This window comes from Equus przewalskii, chromosome 15 (genome assembly GCF_037783145.1).
Source record: "Equus przewalskii isolate Varuska chromosome 15, EquPr2, whole genome shotgun sequence".
In the NCBI taxonomy this organism is placed as follows: Eukaryota; Metazoa; Chordata; class Mammalia; order Perissodactyla; family Equidae; genus Equus; species Equus przewalskii.
This window is the reverse complement of record NC_091845.1, coordinates 75807511-75813930: the sequence shown is the minus strand read 5'-3', so window position 1 is coordinate 75813930 and position 6420 is coordinate 75807511. Positions and strand designations below refer to the sequence as shown.

Below are 6420 nucleotides of genomic sequence, written 5' to 3'. Positions count from 1 at the left end.
GGACAGTCAGCCCAGGGGTAGGCGGCTGGAGCGCGGGCCTGGACAGAAGGCCTGGCCTTTGAACTCTGTCTTCACCATTGTAGTCTGTTCCTTACTGCTCAGAATGTATTATACATCACAGGTTCTCGCTCTCTTGCTTGAGTATTATTTTAACCTCAACTCAGCTGTCAGTTCCTTGAAGGCAGTGATCACGTCTTTGTAAGTAGAACGTGAATGGTGCTGCACAGGGAATCAAGAGGCCAGAATTCTAGGACAAATTTGTATTATCAGACTGTGCTACACTGTGTGCTACTGATATCCAACTACACTAACCTGGCCAAATAGGTTTTTAATTTTTTTATAAAATAAGAAGTTTGCAGGTAGACAGTTCAGAGCTGCTACAGCAGCGCCATGGTGTATTTAGCATATCAGACTCCTAATTATTCATTCAGCCATCCGTAGCAAGTGACTTTGGAGTTTGTGCTTGTCACCTCACAGACTCAAAATGGCTGCTTGGCCTCCAGGCTCATATCCACATCCCAGGAAAGAAGAAGGAAAAAGGAGAGGAATGGGGAGCTCCTGTGTTTGGAAAGCAGATCTTTCTAGTCACCCCAAGCAAACTCCTGTTGTCTTCTCATGGCCATCTCTAGCTGCACAGGAGTCAACCACTCTAAACTAAATTAGGGTTTCACTGTCTCCTGGCTTCCCTGCGTCCCTGACTTCATCCTAACAGCATCTTTGGGGGTTTCCTTTGGGGATCTGCTTCTCTCCACTAAGAGCCTTAGCAGGAGAGTAACTTCAAGTGCTTTCCCCTCAACATCCAAAGTCGGAGGGGTTTGCCCACACCTTCCCCCAGATGGACATAACCTTGGCCAATAGACAGTCTCTCCCAGGACTTTGACTCATCGAGGAATGAAAGAAGGGCAGAAGAAGTGGCTGGAATTTAACCGCCTATCTCTGCAGTGGCGTCCTGACCAGACCGTTTCCACTAAGAGACGTTTTCTAGGGTTTTCATTTTCAGCTTCTCAGAACCACTGTCTTCCCATCCATTTCTAAGCCTGGATCTCCAAGCTTCCTGTAAGCTCTGAAGGCCCACTCCTACCAACAGACTCCCTCCTACTCAGATAGCAGAGACTCTTTCTGTTGTTTATAGCAAACAAAAGGCCTGACCGATGCTCCAGCCCCATCTCTGACCAGCTGTACGCGATCTTGAGAAAACCATCGAACCTCTGGTTAGAAAAGTGATAGGTTATTCCTGAAGTGCTTTCCATCGTGAACACTGTACTGTGACTTCCTTCCGAAGGCTGTCTTTGTCCCAAGTGGGCCCAGGCGGACATCAAAGCCTGGATTAGAGTTTTAGCAACAGGGGTAGAATATAAAAGCTCCCTGAGGAATGATTACTGACAGCTTTGGGGTGCTGCTACAGAAAATTTCTTAGACAATTAAGACTAGGTAGACGGTCACCAAACCCCACTCCACTGCTGGTGGCACCAGAGTGCGATGTTTTCATTAGCAAACAGGTGCTACTTAGTGTCATCCTGTCATAATTTCAAGGGTCCACTTATCCATTCTATGATTTCACTGCTCTTGATTCTAGGACTGCTTAACTGCACCACTGGAAAACCAGTTTTTAGGGCGTCTTTGTTTTCCACTTTAAGGTCTCTTTTGCAGTAGACATGCATCTGCCTTATAAAACTTTAGCATATGGGGCAGAGGCCTCTGTAAATTCATAGTCCGTACCTTCAAGGAAAAATTACATTGTTAGAACAGCAAAGTGGCCCCAGTTTGGCCTTATGTTCTAGCAAAAGCTCAGTGCTTAGCTGCATTTAATAATCCATGAAACATTTCTATTAACTTTAGTGTGTGAATGGTGCGGCTGCAGAATGGGTAAAAAAAAAAATGTGAGAAGCAGGAATAAAAAATATGCAGAAAATGAAAATAAGTGAGATCTTAAATATTTGATCAAGGCTTCTATTTCCAGGTAAGAATTTACCATCTTGGGCCCTCAAATGCCAACAGAAGACACAGAACACCATTCTGAATTATTAAAATGACTAGGGGAAACTTTTTTCTTCTTACTACTTTTAAATGAGTGTGTAGCCTTTCAAGCTAACCTTTGCTTAAATATTTAACACAGACATTGAGTCAAATATAAAAAAGCAAAAGTTCTCAATCTAATAGTCACCTGTACATATGAATCAGATTATACAATGCATCTCGACTTTTTTATTTTATTTTTTCTCACCCTTCTCCAACAATTCTTCCCAATTTGAGAGGAATCCAATTTAGATTAGCTGAAAGTCTGCATTCTAGAACACTTTTGAACTGAACATTTACCAATTTCGTGGAGGCCTCCTTCAAAGGCCGTATAAGAAAGACTTGGCTTTGGCATTATCTGCTCATTGCTTGTGAGAAAACACCCACTTTCTGAGCTACTTGGAGTGACTGGAAAGTTTGTCCTCTTTGGTCATTTTAAAAGTCCGCCAGTCTCCTTTTTTATATTTTATTTTTACTCAGCCAAAGCTTGCCCTTTCTCAGTGAGAACTCAGAAGTCAAGGTTATGGGCTCATCCAAATGCAGAGGCCGACCCAGCCTGTAGCCCCATCGCCATCTAGCCAAGAGTGAGTTTTCCAGAATGTCCTCAGGACACAACTCTAGGCCTGAGACATGACTCTCGGCCGTCTGCACATTGATTACTACCCAAAGTGCTCCTTCTGAAACTTCGTCAGAGCACTGTTAGGTGAAAGAAGGAAGCGGCAGGTATTATAGCTTGATCTCATTCAGTGAGCACATTTTTATGCCTAGAAATATCTGTAAAATGTAGCTGGTTTAACAACGCATCCTTGGGCTGCCCTTCCTTCTTCGTATTCCTTCTCCACGCTTCTGCTGGCGTTCCCTGTAGCTCCCAAATAAACTACTTGCACTTGAACCCTTGTGTTGGGATCTGCTTCTGAGGGACCCAAACTGAGACATCCTCTAAGCAAAATCCTCCGCCTTTCTGGAGCGGCATTACCTGGCCACACGCCTTGAGCCATAATGGCAGATGGGATTCAGGAGAAGTAAAACTTACCAATAAGACAGAGACCCAAGTATATTATCCCCATTAAACCCATGACCCAGTAGCCCTTTGTGCCCTCAAGCAAAAGACGTTACTCTCATCTAGATTTGTCTCTCCAGAATGGATTTCTCAACTACCACCCCTCCCAATGCAGATTAGGTGGTGTGGCTATCATGTGAAGTTCTTACCTCCCACGACTAGGAGCCACTATTTTGTGCCCAGAAAGCCAGGCTTCCACCTAGACCAAGCCCTAGTCTTCACTACCCCAGGGAAAGAAGCACCCTTGGATGGGGAAGCCATTGCTGGGTCCTGCTCTTGCTCTCTGTGTCCAGGGTCAGGGCCCTGGATCCTTATGACAGCCCTTGATTTTAATCCCACCTGTGGTACCAACATGCTACACACAGATTCTTAGAAGTCCCTAACCTTTCTCATGAGCCTCCCACCCTGCTGGGAGACAAACTGAGTTATCAATAAGAGAACATTCAAAGATAATTATCTTTGAAAATTTTTTTTCATCTCAGCGTGGGAATGGCCTTTGTAAGTATGATACAAAATCTCGAAGCAATAAAAAGAAAAGAGTAGTAAGTTTGACCAAGATCTAAAATTTCTGAGTTGTTAAAAAAGTAAACAAAGTTTAAAAAAACGAAAACAAAGAAAATAATGATTCTTGTCTACATGGATATTGAACCACTTAATCCTCCCCAAAACCCAATGTGGTAGAGGTTGTTACTTCCAATTTCAGAGAAGGAAACCGAGGCTTGAATTGGAAAAGTGACTTTGCCCCAGGTCACCTTGTGGAGCCACATTTCACACCCTAAGTCTGACTTAGTCCCAAGTCCCTGATCCTCAGGAGCTGGATGAGGGAAGGAGAAGGTGAATGAGCAGAAGGCAAGGGAGGCAGAGCAGAGGAAGGAGACGGCTGACCTCCCTGAGCGGAGAAGGGGTGTCAGGGAAGCTGTGAACACTGTTTCTTCAGTCTGAGTAGGGAGGAGTGGACCAAACCCTTCACCTGGCACTTATTGGGTGCCAGCTGTGTGCCCCCTGTGCTGATACAAGAGGGACAAGTACGGGCCCTCCTAAAAGTGGAGACAGTGGGCCCATCCAGCCAACCTCATGGGAGCATTGTAAGGATCTGGTGATCGGGCAGGCGCCCAGGCCAGCTTTACAAAACACTCTCCATACTAAGGTGAGAACTTGTTAGGGATGCTAGGAAAACCTGGGAATTAAGTGTGCAGCAATCACACAACAAAACCTTGACATCATCCTTGACGTCTCTTTTTTTGCACACTCCAAGTCGCTCCATTAGGAAATCCCGTTGGCAGAAACTGACAAATATTGACCTTCACCCCAACCCCCTGGGAGGGCTGGCAGTTATAGAGGGTTCTGTGTGGGCAGAGAAAGCCAGGCCACACTGGGGGAGCAAATTCAGGAAGTAAATTACCTAAGGAGATCTCAGGGCCCCAGGATTTTGTTGTGATCGCTTTTCTCATTCCAAATAAATGTCCACTTGCAAGCCTTAATCCTGTAGGGCTTTCTAAAACATCCTCTCCTCCCCCCACCTCCCAAAAATTGTACAAGCTGCAGGTCCCAGAAAACCTTGCTGCACTCCCCAGCTTGAGGTCTCAGAGCTCACCAGGGCAGGACTTGAGGACAGAAGTGTAAATTCGTCAGAAGGGAGGCAGGGGTGCAGTAAGAGAGTAAATCTTCATCTAACGTGGCAGAAAGTCAATAAATAGAGAAATCGCTATGTAAGCTTATTTTTTTCGCGACGAGTGGGTGACCACCAGAAGAACTAACGGAGGAACTGATCTAAAGGGCCGTGCGTGGGCAACAAGGGAGAGGGAACTGTTGCCTTCACCATGAGAACATCTAGATAATTCCAGCTTGTAAAAAGTGCTCAGGCATTACTTTGATATATCTTTTAATTCAGTCTTTGAAAAAGAAAGTAAAATTAAATTACAATAAAAATAAGACAGAATACAAAACAGAAAAATAACGCACTCACAACACAGAGGCGCGAGTGGTTGGGAGCAGGGGTGGGGCGAGTGGGCGGGATTGGAGCGAAGGGGCGGGGCTGGGGCCCCAGTCTCCTGAGATGCCGCCCCCCACTGAGGGGCGGGGCGCAGAGCTCAGTTTCCCCCTGACTCCGCCCACAGCGGGATGGGGGTGGCGCAGGGTCAAGTTCGCCTTAGACCCGCCCCCCAGCGCGGGGGCGGGGCAGGCTCGTCCTGGTTGTCCCACCGTGAAGGGCGCCGCGCGCAGAGACCTCGCTCTGTCCACGCCGGGTCCTTGGGGACAGGGCGGCGCGCGGGCGGAGAGCCTGGCCTCGGCGCGCCCGATCCCCGACCCCCTGCAGTTCCCCGAGGCTCGCTGAGTGCCTCTGCGGAGCCCCGCGACGCGCAGGTAAGCGCAGCCAGGGCCGGGCCTGCTCAGCCCGCCTTTGCCCTCGCGGCGCCCGCCGAGACCTGGGCGCCCGCTCCGGGCGAGAGGTGGCAGCGGGGTGCGGAGCCCGGGAGCCCATCCGGGGTCAGATGGACCCCAGGACGCCTCCTTTCCACCACCGCGCGCCGCCGGTTCTCACCGCAGCGTTGCCCACCTAACCCAGTACCTCGGTGGCTGACCAGAGCCCGGCGGACGTGAGTTCACATTGCACCTTCAGCACTCGTGCACGCCACCGGGACAAATAAGTATCCAACAGATATTTATGCGCCACCGAGTGCCCGCCACTGGGCCAAGTGCGGGGGCTAGAGTGGTGGCACATGAACGTGGTGCCCGCCCCCCGTGAAGCTCACTGTCTAGTGGGAGAGACCCACAGCGAACAGATAATCCGCACGCACGAGTGTATACGTTAAAACCGTGGTGAGCGTGTGGAGGTAGAAAGTGCAGGGGTTGCTGGGAGAGCACCTGAGCGGTGGTCCCATCCCCAAAGGATGCTCCAGCTCAGCTGCAGGATGACCAGGGAGTCCAGGGTGGAGAACAACAGAACTAACATGTTTGTTGGGAGAGAATGTGGCTTGTTTGAGGAAGGAAGGTCAGTGGGGCCAGCCTGCAGAGAGCTGGGGCAGAGCAAGTTCCTTAACTTCCTCCTGGGTAAAATGGGGCTGTTGCTACCCATGGAGGTGGAGACGTGAAGGTAAATGTCTCCGCAGGTGTTCCAGGCGTGCAGTGAGTGAAGCAGAGGTGAGGGTGTGTGTGAAGGGAGCAGGATGTTGGTGTGGACCGCACACAGGGTGCCTGCCCCAGAGCAGACTCACTTCCCCTCTCCTTGAGTCCTGTTTCCTTGTCTGAGGAGAATCTCCCAAACACCTTGTTCTCTAATAAGGTGACTGGTGTAGTCATTCGTTCTTGAAACATTTACCTGCTGCCCACTTCACCCTGGCTCA

At 48.9% G+C, this 6420-nt stretch overlaps 1 protein-coding gene across 5 annotated transcripts in view; it reads left to right on the top strand.

Annotated features, from left to right (window-relative positions):
* The first annotated feature begins 5103 nt into the window (after positions 1 to 5103).
* NMNAT3 (nicotinamide nucleotide adenylyltransferase 3) overlaps positions 5104 to 6420 on the top strand; it is a 116064-nt gene continuing 114747 nt past the window's right edge. For 4 of the 5 annotated variants that reach the window (XR_011527187.1, XR_011527188.1, XM_008529226.2 and 1 more), the window contains exon 1: positions 5155 to 5440. The gene's annotated coding sequence lies outside the window, so the exon portion shown is untranslated. Of the gene's footprint in view, positions 5441 to 6420 lie in introns of all 5 variants that reach the window. The other variant, XM_008529218.2, reaches the window with a different exon arrangement.